The following is a 16778-nucleotide window of genomic DNA, read 5'->3' as shown; positions in this document are numbered from 1 at the left end:
AACCTCAAAGAAGCACCAGTCTTCGCTGATTTGTTTGTTTGTCTGCTTTTACAGGAAAGAACTGAAAATTGTATTTCAGAAAAAGACACTGAACTCACCACCATGCCAAAGGTAGAAGAGATCTGAAAAAATAAATTATCACCACTTATTAAGAAGCATAACATTGCATCAGACATAAAATAGGATTAATTATAGCACCAGCTTCATTTGCATTTTGTGAGCATTAAATGAAAGAGTGTATCTGCAAAGTTTTTACTTCAAGGATTCAAGGTACCATGTAGTAAGAGCTGAACACACAGGAGCTACCTTTGTTATCAAGATTTCTCACTAATACAATATGTTCAGGATAGAATTCTTCAGAGCTAGTTTGCCCAGAGCACTTAGAGACCTCTGAGCCCTTATAGCAGTGATTCTGTCTTATAATAGTAACTATGCCCTCCAATGCCCCTGCACAACATCCAAAATACCGCCATTTGAAATTACAACTTTTGCAAAGACTAAGTTAAGGTGATGTTTGCGGTGATGATGGTAGTAAAGAAAATAGTGTTAATAGTGATTGTTGCAGCAATGTTTTTTCATTTCTTTAACAAAAATATGTTGAATGTCCACTGTCATAAAAGTATACATAGTCATTTATTCAAAAGCACATACTATGTTAATATGACTAAAGAAGAAATACGCTAGTAACACAGTCCATTAAAATAATGAAACTTATTTATTAACACATGTTTATTGACAGCATATTATATGCCAAGAACTATTTTAAGAATATGGTAGAAGTCACTATGTAGTAAGAATGTAAACAGAGATTATTTTTCCAACAAAAAAATTATAATTATAAATTATAATGAATAATAAAAGAAACACACAGTACCCTGAGATCAGAAAACAAATGACTTAATGTAATTAAAAGAATCTTTTCTAAGGAGATGAGGTTTGAACTGAGGTTCAAAATGAGTAGAAACAGCAAGAATAAGGGCAGGGAAAAGCATTTCTATTAGGAGGAGCCTGGACAACCCACCTGGAGGGAGCATAAACATTTGAGGAAATAAAGAAAAGCATTTATGTATATTAGGAATATATAACACTCAAACAATACTAATATGTTTCAAGGATATGCAAATACATAAGAGCATAACACAAACACATTAATGGTAGGAACTGGGAAGGAAATGAACAAGAGAGTAAGAAATGAAGACAGAAAATAAATAAACAGAACAAGAATCAGAACAACAATCGTTGCATGCAATAAACTTACAAGTATGATTAACTCCAAGTCTTGCAGCTGAGATTAAAAATGAAGAAATAAAACTACAGATATCATAGAGGGTCATTCATCTCAAAAATAGAATGAAAAAGTACTGGAAATAGAGAAAACAACCTTAATCTGCAATTCTAGTCATATGGAACATGAATATTTTAAAGTATTTCTCTCATAAATTTGAACTCAAGATTATCTCCATAGTTAGTCACCCTTCTTTCTCTGAAGCTAAGTAGGTGGTACAGAGGCCAGTCTCTTCCCATGGACTGGCTGTGAGTGAGCTCTGTGGTGGTGGGAGGTGCCCCATTTTTTCCTATGTCCAGCTCATCTCTTTCTGATCTCCTAAAACACTTGAATTCAGATCCATCATATTACCTGATGCATTTATCTTATCAACACAAATAATAAACTTTCAGAAGAGAAAGGTATCAGAAAGATTTCCTGCTTATTGATCAGTTGAGATACCCCAGCCCTTCTAATAGTTTTCCATCCCAATATATAAATACCATAGGCCTCAGAAGAGATTTCCTAACTTCCAAACACCTAGGATAACTTTCCCTGCTTTCTTTTTACTCTCTCCACATGACCTGGGCTATGGGGCTTTCACCTAGTGAGGGAGGGCCACCTGGGCCCCTGAAGTCCAGCTGATGATAACTACACTGAGGTAGGCTCAACCCACTTGGAGCTCAGAATCATCAACAGCCACTCCCAGATCTGCTTGGTCTTCATGCCATAGACAAAGGGATCCAGTGCCGGGGGAAAGAGCAAGTGGAGATTGGCAAAGATGACCTTTGCAGCAGAAGCTGTGGATGGTCCAAAGCTCTACATGACCACAGAAAGAAAGCCAGGTCCATAGAAGAAGAGGATGACACAGACATGGGCTATACATGTGCCGCCTGCTTTAGCACGTGCCTTAGGTGAAGGAAAATGCATTACAGTCCTCACAATCTGCCCATAAGAATAGGTAATAAAGGCCACATCCCCCACACCAAGAAGGATTGCCATGGCAAAGGCATAGAGGTTGTCCACAGTGGTGGCCCCACAGGCCAGTTTCACCACTGCCCTATGCTCACAGTAGGTATAGGTAATTGTGTGTGAGAGCCACAGTAGGGCAGCCTATGAGCCAAGCTTGGAAAGGAGATGGTCAATCCCATCACTCCCAACACCACCAGGCCTCCAATCTTGGCAACAACAACATGTGTAAGGATGGTTGCATAATGCATGGCCACAAAGCAGTCCAGGGCCATGACGACTAGCACCCCTGACTCCATGGCAGAGAATGCATGGGTGAAGAACATCTGGAAAAGACAGGAGTAAGGAGCTATGGCTGTAGCATCAAACCAGAAAATAGCCAGCATCTTAGGCAGTGTGGAGAGAGAGAGGACCAAGTCGACAAAGGAGAGCATGGCAAGAAAAAGAAACATGGGCTGGTGAAGGCCTGCATTCTGTCCCGATGAGAAAAAGCAGGACACCATTCCCAGGCAATGACAGGAAAACATAAAGCAAAAGGGAAGTGAGATCCAAATGTGGGCGGCAGTCAATCCTGGGATGCCAGCCAGGAAGAAAGTGTGTGGGAAGAGAACAGAATTATTGGGAAAAACCGTGGTTATCATCTCACATGGAAGTACAAAGTGACATTGCAGAGAAAGGCAGGCTGGTAAAATTCAGTGATGTAGCAGTTGGGAGCTCAGGACATATGCTCTCACTGACACCATCACCAATACATCACTCTCCCCTACAGTTCTCAGAAAAGAGTAAAAATTAATTTTCAGTTTGGTCAATATTTCTGCAAGGTCTTCAAACACAGAAGACGCAAGTTAGTGGGAAATGCATTGGGTGAGATTTGTCCAGTGGCAAGTGCATTAGACAGGAAGTTCAGAAACCAGTTTCTAGTATTAGATATTCTATAATATGTGTGACCTGGAGAAATTCACATAAACAGGTTTAAGTAGATGCCCAGGGCTTGCTGTTGAATAACAATTATCCCATTAAGCTCATATCCCCAAGTTTTGAATTCAGCTGCTTGATTCAATCAATGCTGACCTCAAATAGTTCTCCAGTCTTATCCAACTAAGCCTCATCTAAAATTGCCAAAAATTCTAACATCTGAAAAATCCCTTAATTTAGAGACATTCTACTCTTCAAAGCTTCATTTGACTGTCAAGTTTACATATAACATATGTTACAAGAATAACATATGGTCCCTGATAATTTCAACAATGATCAGGCTCTTCCTTGCATATTCCTGTCCACTTCACTTGGTCCTCTACCAGATATCTCAATGGTTGTCTGCTTTACCGCCTCCTGTATTTTCTGCTCCTTCAAGTTGCTGTTGTACAGAGATAGACACAAAGCTCAGAGTTGTGGTGACCTGGATAAACAAAACTCTGATAATAACAACAATGTGAAAGCCAAAAAATTCTATACCACAGTCACCTTACTCAGATCATGAGAAACCTTGGCAGATGTGCCCTCCAGTTCTTCTTTTCAGGTTATTACATTAAGAGTGTACAACATTATTCATCATTATTCATGTCCCTAACATATATTACATTCAACATATTCATTTTATTTATTAGAAAACTGATGTCTGGAAAAAGTAAATTTCCCAGGGCTATAGCTCTCTACAGTGACAGAATCAGACCACAGCTCACATCCACTGACTTCCAAGCTAGGAAGCCATCTTCCCATCTCCATGTTAGCAGTGGCTACTGCAGAGCCAAGGAAGAAATTCCAGGGCCCCATGGCCAAAAGTAGGAAGTACAGAGTGATCAAATAATAGGGCAGACAAGGAATGATTTAGAGATCATGTGAATCCCCCAATATCCCCCAATACCTCAAGTACCACAATCCTCTCAGGTGAGAGACAAACACAGGACTCACATATACCTGGCACTAGGGCCAGGGAGGGCTTTGGAATGTGAGACAAGTGATTCACATTCTAGGCATAAAGGTGCAGCCTTGGAGGGTGGAGCAAGATGGCTGAATAGGAGCAGCTCCAGTCTCCAACTCCCAGCGAGAGCGACACAGAAGACAGGTGATTTCTGCATTTTCAACTGAGGTACTGGGTTCATCTCACTAGGGAGTGTGGGACAATCGGTGCTGGTCAGCTGCTGCAGCCCCACCAGCGAGAGCTGAAGCAGGGCGAGGCATCACCTCACCTGGGAAGTGCAAGGGGGAAGGGAATTCCTTTTCCTAGCCAGGGGAACTGAGACACACAACACCTGGAAAATCGGGTAACTCCCACCCCAATACTGTGCTTTACCAAGGATCTTAGCAAACGGGCACACCAGGAGATTATATCCCACACCTGGCTGGGAGAGTCCCATGCCTACGGAGCCTCCCTCATTGCTAGAACAGCAGTCTGCAATCTAATGGCAAGGCAGCCGTGAGGCTGGGGGAGAGGCACCTGCCATTGCTGAGGCTTAAGTAGGTAAACAAAGCCGCTGGGAAGCTCGAACTGGGTGGAGCTCAAAGCAGCTCAAGGAGTCCTGCCTGTCTCTGTAGACTCCACCTCTGGGGACAGGGCACAGCTAAACAACAACAACAAAAAAAAAGCAGCTGAAACCTCTGCAGACGCAAATGACTCTGTCTGATAGCTTTGAAGAGAGCAGTGGATCTCCCAACACGGAGGTTGAGATCTGAGAACGGACAGACTGCCTGCTCAAGTGGGTCCCTGACCCCTGAGTAGCCTAACTGGGAGACATCCCCCACTAGGGGCAGACCGACACCCCACACCTCACATGATGGAGTACACCCCTGAGAGGGAGCTTCCAAAGCAAGAATCAGACAGGTACACTAGCTATTCAGCAATATTCTATCTTCTGCACCCTCTGCTGCTGATACCCAGGCAAACAGGGTCTGGAGTGGACCTCAAGCAATCTCCAACAGACCTACAACTGAGGGTCCTGACTGTTAGAAGGAAAACTAACAAACAGGAAGGACACCCACACCAAAACCCCATCAGTACGTCACCATCAGCAAAGACCAGAGGCAGATAAAACCACAAAGATGGGGAAAAAGCAGGGCAGAAAAGCTGGAAATTCAAAAAATAAGAGTGCATCTCCCCCTGCAAAGGAACGCAACTCATCGCCAGCAACGGATCAAAGCTGGACAGAGAATGACTTTGACGAGATGAGAAAAGAAGTCTCCAGTCTATCAAACTTCTCAGAGCTAAAGGAGGAATTACGTACCCAGCGCAAAGAAACTAAAAATCTTGAAAAAAGAGTGGAAGAATTGATAACCAGAATAATTAATGCAGAGAAAGCCATAAACGAATGGACAGAGATGAAAACCATGACACAAGAAATAAGTGACAAATGCACAAGCTTCAGTAACAAACTCAATCAACTGGAAGAAAGAGTATCAACGATTGAGAATCAAATGAATGAAATGAAGTGAGAAGAGAAATCTAAAGAAAAAAGAAGAAAAAGAAATGAACAAAGCCTGCAAGAAATATGGGATTATGTAAAAAGACCAAATCTACGTCTGATTGGGGTGCCTGAAAGTGAGGGGGAAAATGGAACCAAGTTGGAAAACACTCTAAAGGATATCATCCAGGAGAACTTCCCCAACCTAGTAGGGCAGGCCAACATTCAAATTCAGGAAATACAGAGAATGCCACAAAGATACTCCTCGAGAAGAGCAACTCCAAGACACATAATTGCCAGATTCACCAAAGTTGAAATGAAGGAAAAAAATCTTAAGGGCAGCCAGAGAGAAAGGTCGGGTTACCCACAAAGGGAAGCCTATCAGACTAACAGCAGATCTCTCAGCAGAAACTCTACAAGCCAGAAGAGAGTGGGGGCCAATATTCAACATTCTTAAAGAAAAGAATTTTAAACCTAGAATTTCATATCCAGCCAAACTAAATTTCATAAGTGAAGGAGAAATAAAATCCTTTACAGATAAGCAAATTCTTAGAGATTTTGTCACCGCCAGACCTGCCTCACGAGAGACCCTGAAGGAAGCACTAAACAAGGAAAGGAACGACCGGTACCAGCCATTGCAAAAACATGCCAAAATGTAAAGACCATCGAGGCTAGGAAGAAACTGCATCAACTAACGAGCAAAATAACCAGTTAATATCATAATGGCAGGATCAAGTTCACACATAACAATATTAACCTTAAATGTAAATGGACTAAATGCTCCAATTAAAACACACAGACTGGCAAACTGGATGAAGAGTCCCCCATCAGTTTGCTGTATTCAGGAGACCCATCTCACATGCAGAGACATACATAGGCTCAAAATAAAGGGATGGAGGAAGATCTACCAAGCAAATGGAGAACAAAAAAAAGCAGGGGTTACAATACTAGTCTCTGATAAAACAGACTTTAAACCATCAAAGATCAAAAGAGACAAAGAAGGCCATTACATAATGGTAAATGGGTCAATTCAACAAGAAGAGCTAACTATCCTAAATATATATGCACCCAATACAGGAGCACCCAGATTCATAAAGCAAGTCCTTAGAGACTTACAAAGAGACTTAGACTCCCATACAATAATAATGGGAGACTTCAACACTCCACTGTCAACATTAGACAGATCAATGAGACAGAAAGTTAACAAGGATATCCAGGAATTGAACTAATCTCTGCAGCAAGCAGACCTAATAGACATCTACAGAACTCTCCACCCCAAATCATCAGAATATATATTCTCTCAGCACCACATCACACTTATTCCAAAATTGACCACATAATTGGAAGTAAAGCACTCCTCAGCAAATGTACAAGAACAGAAATTATAACAAACTCTCTCTCAGACCACAGTGCAATCAAACTAGAACTCAGGACTAAGAAACTCAATCAAAACCGCTCAATTACATGGAAACTGAATAACTGGCTCCTGAATGACTACTGGGTACACAACAAAATGAAGGCAGAAATAAAGATGTTCTTTGAAACCAATGAGAACAAAGATACAACATACCAGAATCTCTGGGACACAGTTAAAGCAGTGTGTAGAGGGAAATTTATAGCACTAAATGCCCACAAGAGAAAGCAGGAAAGATCTAAAATTGACAGTCTAACATCACAATTAAAAGAACTAGAGAAGCAAGAGCAAACACATTCAAAAGCTAACAGAAGGCAAGAAATAACTAAGATCAGAGCAGAACTGAAGGAGATAGAGACACAAAAAACCCTCCAAAAGTCAATGAATCCAGGAGTTGGTTTTTTGAAAAGATCAACAAAATTGACAGACCGCTACCAAGACTAATAAAGAAGAAAAGAGAGAAGAATCAAATCGACGCAATAAAAAATGATAAAGGGGATATCACCACCGACCCCACAGAAATACAGACTACCATCAGAGAATACTATAAACACCTCTATGCAAATTAACTAGAAAATCTAGAAATGGATAATTTCCTGGACACTTACACTCTCCCAAGACTAAACCAGGAAGAAGCTGAATTCCTGAATAGACCAATAGCAGACTCTGATATTGAGGCAATAATTAATAGCCTACCAACCAAAAAAAGTCCAGGACCAGATGGATTCACAGCTGAATTCTACCAGAGGTACGAGGAGGAGCTGATACCATTCCTTCTGAAACTATTCCAATCAATAGAAAAAGAGGGAATCCTCCCTAACTCATTTTATGAGGCCAATATCATCCTGATACCAAAGCCTGGCAGAGACACAACAAAAAAAAGAGAATTTTAGACCAATATCCCTGATGAACATCGATGCAAAAATCCTCAATAAAATACTGGCAAACCAAATCCAGCAGCACATCAAAAAGCTTATCCACCATGATCAAGTGGGCTTCATCCCTGGGATGCAAGACTGGTTCAATATATGCAAATCAATAAATGTAATCCAGCATATAAACAGAACCAAAGACAAAAACCACATGATTATCTCAATAGATGCAGAAAAGGCCTTTGACAAAATTCAACACCCTTCATGCTAAAAACGTTCAATAAATTCATTATTGATGGAATGTATCTCAAAATCGTAAGAGTTATTTATGACAAACCCACAGCCAATATCATACTGAATGGGCAAAAACTGGAAAAATTCCCTTTGAAAACTGGCACAAGACAGGGATGCCCTCTCTCAACACTCCTATTCAACATAGCATTGGAAGTTCTGGCTAGGGCAATTAGGCAAGAGAAAGAAATCACGGGTATTCAGTTAGGAAAAGAAGAAGTCAAACTGTCCCTGTTTGCAGATGACATGATTGTATATTTAGAAAACCCCATTGTCTCAGCCCAAAATCTCCTTAAGCTGATAAGCAACTTCAGCAAAGTCTCAGGATACAAAATTAATGTACAAAAATCACAAGCATTCTTATACATCAGTAACAGACAAACAGAGAGCCAAATCAGGAATGAACTTCCATTCACAATTGCTTCAAAGAGAATCAAATACCTAGGAATCCAACTTACAAGGGATGTAAAGGACCTCTTCAAGGAGAACTACAAACCACTGCTCAGTGAAATAAAAGAGGACACAAACAAATGGAAGAACATACCATGCTCATGGATAGGAAGAATCAATATCGTGAAAATGGCCATACTGCCCAAGGTAATTTATAGATTCAATGCCATCCCCATCAAGCTACCAATGAGTTTCTTCACAGAATTGGAAAAAACTGCTTTAAAGTTCATATGGAACCAAAAAAGAGCCCGCATCTCCAAGACAATCCTAAGTCAAAAGAACAAAGCTGGAGGCATCATGCTACCTGACTTCAAACTATACTACAAGGCTACAGTAACCAAAACAGCATGGTACTGGTACCAAAACAGAGATATAGACCAATGGAACAGAACAGAGTCCTCAGAAATAATACCACACATCTACAGCCATCTGATCTTTGACAAACCTGAGAGAAACAAGAAATGGGGAAAGGATTCCCTATTTAATAAATGGTGCTGGGAAAATTGGCTAGCCATAAGTAGAAAGCCGAAACTGGATCCTTTCCTTACTCCTTATACGAAAATTAATTCAAGATGGATTAGAGACTTAAATGTTAGACCTAATACCATAAAAATCCTAGAGGAAAACCTAGGTAGTACCATTCAGGACATAGGCATGGGCAAAGATTTCATGTCTAAAACACCAAAAGCAACGGCAGCAAAAGCCAAAATTGACAAATGGGATCTCATTAAACTAAAGAGCTTCTGCACAGCAAAAGACACTACCATCAGAGTGAACAGGCAACCTACAGAATGGGAGAAAATTTTTGCAATCTACTCATCTGACAAAGGGCTAATATCCAGAACCTACAAAGAACTCAAACAAATTTACAAGAAAAAAACAAACAACCCCATCAAAAAGTGGGCAAAGGATATGAACAGACATTTCTCAAAAGAAGACATTCATACAGCCAACAGACACATGAAAAAAATGCTCATCATCACTGGCCATCAGAGAAATGCAAATCAAAACCACAATGAGATACCATCTCACACCAGTTAGAATGGCGATCATTAAAAGTCAGGAAACAACAGGTGCTGGAGAGGATGTGGAGAAATAGGAACACTTTTACACTGTTGGTGGGATTGTAAACTAGTTCAACCGTTATGGAAAACAGTATGGCGATTCCTCAAGGATCTAGAACTAGATGTACCATATGACCCAGCCATCCCATTACTGGGTATTTACCCAAAGGATTATAAATTATGCTGCTATGAAGACACATGCACACGTATGTTTATTGCGGCACTATTCACAATAGCAAAGACTTGGAATCAACCCAAATGTCCATCAGTGACAGATTGGATTAAGAAAATTTGGCACATATACACCATGGAATACTCTACAGCCATCAAAAAGGATGAGTTTGTGTCCTTTGTAGGGACATGGATGCAGCTGGAAACCATCATTCTTAGCAAACTATCACAAGAACAGAAAACCAAACACCGCATGTTCTCACTCATAGGTGGGAACTGAACAATGAGATCACTTGGACTCGGGAAGGGGAACATCACACACCGGGGCCTATCATGGGGAGGGGGGAGGGGGGAGGGATTGCATTGGGAGTTATACCTGATGTAAATGACGAGTTGATGGGTGCTGACGAGTTGATGGGTGCAGCACACCAACATGGCACAAGTATACATATGTAACAAACCTGCACGTTATGCACATGTACCCTAGAACTTAAAGTATAATAATAATAAATAAATTAAAAAATATATATATATTTACACGTCTTTAACTCTTACATATTTATGTGCTTTTCATATGTAATTTTTATGATAATAAAAAGAAAACAATAAATGTTTATTAAAAAGGAGTAAAGTTTAATTTTCATACCAAAAAAATCTCAGCAATTAATGAATTGATGATTAACAAATGTTAATACTTCTTGTAGGCCAGAAACTCTGATAAAATATGTATGTAGATTATCTGACTGAATTCTCACAATAACCCTTTGGACAGGTAAAATTCCCAATTTCCAGATAAGAAAACTCGGGCACTGGAAATTATAGAGCTTGCCCCCTGACAGCACAGTTTCTAAGTGGGAGAGCTGGGATTCAAGTCCTGGGAAGTCCGATTGAAAAACCATAGCACTATTCTCACTCTCAGTCTTGTTCTGTTCCAAAATTTCTGTGTGAACTTGAACAACTTATGAAACCTCCCTATGTTTCAATTCTTCTGATTAAAAGTTATAAAAATCATAATATTTTGCTGAGCCAAATCGCAAGCATGCTGTGACAATCAAAAGAAATAAGGAATACATGCTTTGATGTAAGATATACACATGGAATTATAAATCTAACTATGTGGCAGTTTTCTTGCTAGGAAAGGAAGAAAATAGATCCTAGAAAATGCCCTATAAATATAGTATAAAAATAGTTTCAAATAACCTATTAATTAAAGCTAACCGAATTTTTACTGTTAGCTCACCTAACAAAATTGCACACTTTTTGAGTACAAGAACCATTCATGTGTACTTTCTCTGAGCCTCAGTCAGAACACTGCACACAATAGGTGCTTAATTCATGATATAATCAGGGAGCATCACAAGATCTGTTGAATTCTGTGTATCAAAGAAAATATCCTGGACTGTGGTCTGAATAATGACCTCAGAAAGTTTGTATATGAGTCCACCTTGGAAAACAACTTCTTAGGAAATAGCACAAGGACTAAAGCAACATCAGAAACCATCAGCTCATCTCACCAGAGTAGTGGATGCTGGGCAGCACAACAGAGCTGCCGGGGGAAGTCATCTGTGTGTGGAACAGGACATCTTAAGAGTTATGTTTGAAAACTTACCCAAAAAGAGACTATCAACTTCCTCCAAAAGAATTGGCTGCTTCACCCTTTCTTGACAAGGATTCAAATGGAAGAAATTGATCCTCTAACAAGAAGAAGCAAGAGAGAAACAATTACAGAAAGGATTTTAACTTAACTCAACCTCCCATGGTTTTTACCCTGAAGGATCAGGGTAATAACATCTAATCCTGCAGAGTTCTTCACAGTTTGCAAAATACTTTCCCACATGGACTGAGCAATTTCATGTAATTTTCATAGCAGTCCTCTTAATTAGGAAGCTGTTAAAGAATTACTATTAATTCTTTTCTACAAAGAAACAGGGGCTAAGGTTGGATAACTATATAAATTCATCCACTGGAAAGTGGCAGTGCTGAGGCTCAGACAGGTTAGATGTCTCTGTAGATGGCAATACTGTGCCATCCTCAAAGCTGCCTTTAAACTTTCATTCATACATACATTTATTTATTTATTTGTTTATTTATTTATTTTTCATTCATTCAAAAATACATAGCATGAGTCCATGTGTAGCAGCCCAGATTGTAGGCCACTCTCAACGACTTCTGTGGACATGTGTGTCAGTTCTTTTGAAAATAAGTAAATACTTAACATTTATCTTGGAGTCAGCAAAAATTCTAACACAACAGGAAGATTTATGCAGTTAATTTTTCTCTCCTCTGTATGTGCCACGAGGATAAAAAAAAGATTGTGCAAAAAAAGATTGTGTTTTGTTTTTATGAATTATTTATGTTTGTCATGTATTTCATATTCACCCATATGCTTTGCTTTATATGATTTTAATACTGTCATACTACTTTATTTGCCTGTTTGTCTTCTCCCATTCACTTCTTTCCATATTCGTTTGATATTTTAACTTCAGTCTGTCTTTTGGAAACACCATTAGTTTGATCTTTATTTTTAACCATATTTGAGGAACTTTCCCTTTAAATAGGGGAACTAAGTCCATTCACATTTGTCATAATTCCTATGATTTTGTTTTGTTTCACCCTGTCATCTTATTTATTTTTATTATGTTTTCTGGTAGCTTCTTCCTGCTTCTGATTTTGCTGAATTGATCTCTTTCACACATCTCCCCACATCCCCATTCCATTGATTTGCGCATTTTATTAAATATATCTTTTTGATAGGTTGTTGTATGCATAACTTTATTAACACTTAAACTTATACTTTTTATTAATATGCCCAAATTACATAATAGTTATGCAGTATTTTCTCATTCCAATTCCAAGCTCAAGATAAGAACTTTATCCTTCTTATGTCTCTTTTATTCTTTATTGAACATCTCACTAAGTATGGCACATTTCAAAGACAAGCATAATAATAGCTCCCATTTCACATTCTCTTTTGCAGTGAAACATTAACAATTCTGTATCAAGAGATTGAACTTAGTTCCCCTCCTCCTTGAATCTGAGCCTTACTGATTCACTTTTAACCAAGAGAATGTGACAGAAGTCCAGAAAAAGTCATTCGGCATCCACTTGTGTCTCTTGGAAAGTTTGCTCCCTGAATGCTCTCTGGAAGATGCTCCCTCTCAGAATCCAGCTGTGATGTGATGAGAAGTCTAAACCACATGACAAGGCCAAGTATGGGGACTCTAGTCAACAGTCCCAGCTGAGCCCAGCCTTGGAATCATGCTAGCCCAGGAAGTCTAACATGTGATTGAAGATGTCTTCAACTGATTCCAGTCACTAACCATTTGATCACCTCCAGCTGTCTGAGTCTTCTGAGCCGAGGCTGCATATTTGTGAAGTAGAAGTATGCCATCCTCACGGCACTGCTCTTAAATTCCTGACACACAAAATCTGTGAGCATGATAAAATAGGTGTTGTTTGATACCACTATCTTTATGGTGGTCTGTTAAAAAGCATAGATAACTAGAACACTGGATATTACTAACATAATTTGGAATTTTAGTTCTAAGTCATTATTAATTTTTAAAGCATGTCACTTCCAATTCAAAAATGTCTTAGAATTTTTAATATTCACAATTACATTATCAAAATTTATTTCTATTTGACTGTGAAGCTTTACTAAATTCATTGTTCATAGCAATTTCTAGTATGCTTCATTCTTCCAATACATTATTTGGTGTCCAATCAGGAGAGAGAAACCACGTGAATTTCAACAGGAGAAAGTTCATATAAATACTTTTTAACTAGAACAACAGATTGGAGTATCAAAAGATTGACTAGTAAGTAGAGAAAACTCTAAAGAATATAAGAATAGTAGATACAGGGAGGAGCCACTGTCACTACAGATGAGAGAGACTGCCTAAGAAAAATGACTCCTGGGCTGAAATCCAGACCTTATTGGAGAGGATACAGAATGGAGAGAAAATGCAATCATGCTGTGCTGATGAAACTTGCTGGAAATCTACATTCTAGGATGCTGGGGAAAGTTGTTCACAAGTAGATATCTCACCAGAGACCCTCTGCTATAAAATCACCCCCAGGAAGCTACTAGGGGGAAGCTGCCGGCCACTGGATGCTGCTAACTGCTATGTACTGCAGGAACTGGGTATTGGAGAAGCTGTACATGCTGCAGCTAAGCCTGACAGGGAAGCACATCAGAACCAGGAAATAAAATCCTCTCCAGTGACTTTAGTGAGAATAGTGACTTAAGAAACTCCAAGAGCCTGCCCCTCCACCAAACTAACAAATAAACAGGCACAAATTGTTAGAATGAACTTTAATGGAACTGGTCAAAGGTCTGCAGCAATGAGGTGAACACTTGATCAAGAAAAAGATGACAATCTCAGCAGGAGACCTTTGCGGCATTCTAACCCACTCTGGCTCCATTCCTTCTTCTCCAGTTTGGTGGTAGTCTTGAGAACAGTATCCCATGTTTCCTATGTGGGTTCATGGTACCAAAAGGAGCAGAGGAGACCTTGTTCTCAAAGAATTATTGTAATTTTGACCCATCTGGTGGTTCACTGAAGGACAGGTGCAAAGAACTTGCCTTTATTTTGCCTAACTCAGAATTCTCCAAGGGCAGCTATCTAGGGGCCTTGTCAAAAACATTTGACAAATGTGTTAGCCTCTGCCACCAGAGGGAAGGAATAACAGTCAGGAAACAATAGACACACTTAAAAGCTTGGACTGCTTATAATATTTAAGAGGTTAACTTTTTAACAAAAACTATGAGGCACACAAAAAAAAAATAAATAAGAAAGTATAGCCAATACACAGGGGTTAAAAAAAAAATAGAAACTGTCTGAAGAAGCCCAACTATTAGGATTTACTAGACAAAAACTTTAAATCAAATGTATTTGCTCAATGAGCTAAAGGAAACCTTGGACAAAGAACTAAAGCAAACCAGGAAGGAGAACAATGTCACACCAAACAGAGAATGTCAACAAGGAGACAGAAATTATAAAAAGAAAAAAATAAAAATACTGGAATTGAAGTGTGCTTTTCTATACACCCAAGAGCTCAACAAATTCCAGTTAGGATAAACTCACAGAGATGTATATTGAGACATATTACAATCTAACTTTAGAAACACAAAAACACAAAAAGAAAAATTAAAAAAGAAAGATGAAAACAAAGACAGATACCCAAAAGCAGCAGGAAAGAAACAACTTATTACATAAAAGGAATTCTCAATACGATTAACAGCTGCCTTGTCATCAGGAACCACAGAGGCTAGAAGTCAGTGGGGTGATATACTAAAATTGCTGGGGGAAAAAAAAAAAAAAAGGTCAACCAACATTTTTATATCCAGCAAAACTATGTTCAAGAATAAAGGAAAATTAAGACATTTCCAGACAGTTCCCAGCACAAAAACAAAAAAAAGAGAGTGTCCATAGCTAGTAGAGCTACCCTACAAAAAATGTTAATGGGAATCCTTCAGAATGAAATGGAAGAACACAATAGTAACTCAAATTTGCTTAAAGAAATAAAGAACACCAGTAAAGGTGATTGCAAAGGTAAATATAAGTTGGTATTAATATATTTTATATTATTATATAAATAATATAATATTTATGTTATTTAAAAAATAATTACATAAAATTATAAGTGTATGTTAATGGGCACACAATGTATAAAGATATAATTTGTGACAATAAGATAAAGGGAAACAGCTAGATAGAAACAAAGTTCTTGTATACAGTCAGCCCTCTGTATCCATGGGTTCTATATATGTAGATTTAACAAACTATAGATTTAAAATATTTGAAAAAATAATGATTAAAAAACCAATACAACAATAAAAAATACTACAAATAAAAACAATACAATACAACAACTATTTATATTGAATTGGTATTGTAATCTAGAGACGACAAAGTATGTGGAAGGATGTAGATAGCTTATGCAAATAGTATACCATTTTATATGAGGGAGTTGAGCATCCACAGATTTTGATATCTGTGGGGATGTCTCAGAAGCAGTCCTCTGTGGATATCAAGGGATAGCTCTACTATTGAAACTAAATTGGTATTAATTCAAACTACATTATTATAAATTAAGATGTTAATTATAACTCCCAAAGCAAGACTAAGAAAATAACCAAAAATATGTAGTAAAAAGAAAGAAGAGGGAAATTAAATTGGTATACTACAAAACATCTGTAAAACACAGAGGGCAGTACTGAATAATTGAGGAATGAAAAAGATCTAAAACATGAAACAACAAGTAGCAAAATGACATAAGTCCTTTCTTATCAGTAATTACTTTAAGTGTAAATAGATTAAACTCTCTAATTACAAGGTTTAAAGGGCTAAAATGGATTAAAGGAAACATAATAGGTTATCTACAAGAGACTCACATTAAAATAAAAAACTTTGAAATGGAAAGGGTGGGAAAAGATATTCTAGGCAAATAGTGAGCAAAAGAAAGCTATCCTCTATTATACTAGAATATGATATATTTGTATACAGTAGTCCCCATTTATCCATGGCTTTACATTTCATGGTTTCAGTTAACCACGTTCAACCATGATCTTAAAATATTAAATTAAAACATCCAGAAATAAACAATTCATAAGTTTGTCATTGCATACCACTTTGAGTAGCATGATGAAATCTCACACCACTCTATTTCACTCAAGACATGAATCTTCCCTTTCTCCAGGACATCCATACTGTATATCCACACTCCTATCCACCCATTAGTCACTTAGTAGCCCTCTTGAGTATCAGATCAAATGTCACATATAGTATACGTAGGTTTTGGTACTATTTGTGGTTTTAGGCATTCATTCACTGGGAATCTTAGAGCATATCCTCCACAGATAAGGGGGAACTATATATAGCT

At 38.4% G+C, this 16778-nt stretch overlaps 1 pseudogene; it reads right to left on the bottom strand.

Annotated features, from left to right (window-relative positions):
* Positions 1-1915: 1915 nt before the first annotated feature.
* LOC106993351 (olfactory receptor 52K1-like) lies at positions 1916-2874 on the bottom strand (annotated as a pseudogene).
* Positions 2875-16778: the final 13904 nt, after the last annotated feature.

The sequence above is a fragment of the Macaca mulatta genome, chromosome 14 (genome assembly GCF_049350105.2).
Source record: "Macaca mulatta isolate MMU2019108-1 chromosome 14, T2T-MMU8v2.0, whole genome shotgun sequence".
Taxonomy (NCBI): Eukaryota; Metazoa; Chordata; class Mammalia; order Primates; family Cercopithecidae; genus Macaca; species Macaca mulatta.
This window is presented reverse-complemented; position numbering and strand designations above follow the sequence as displayed.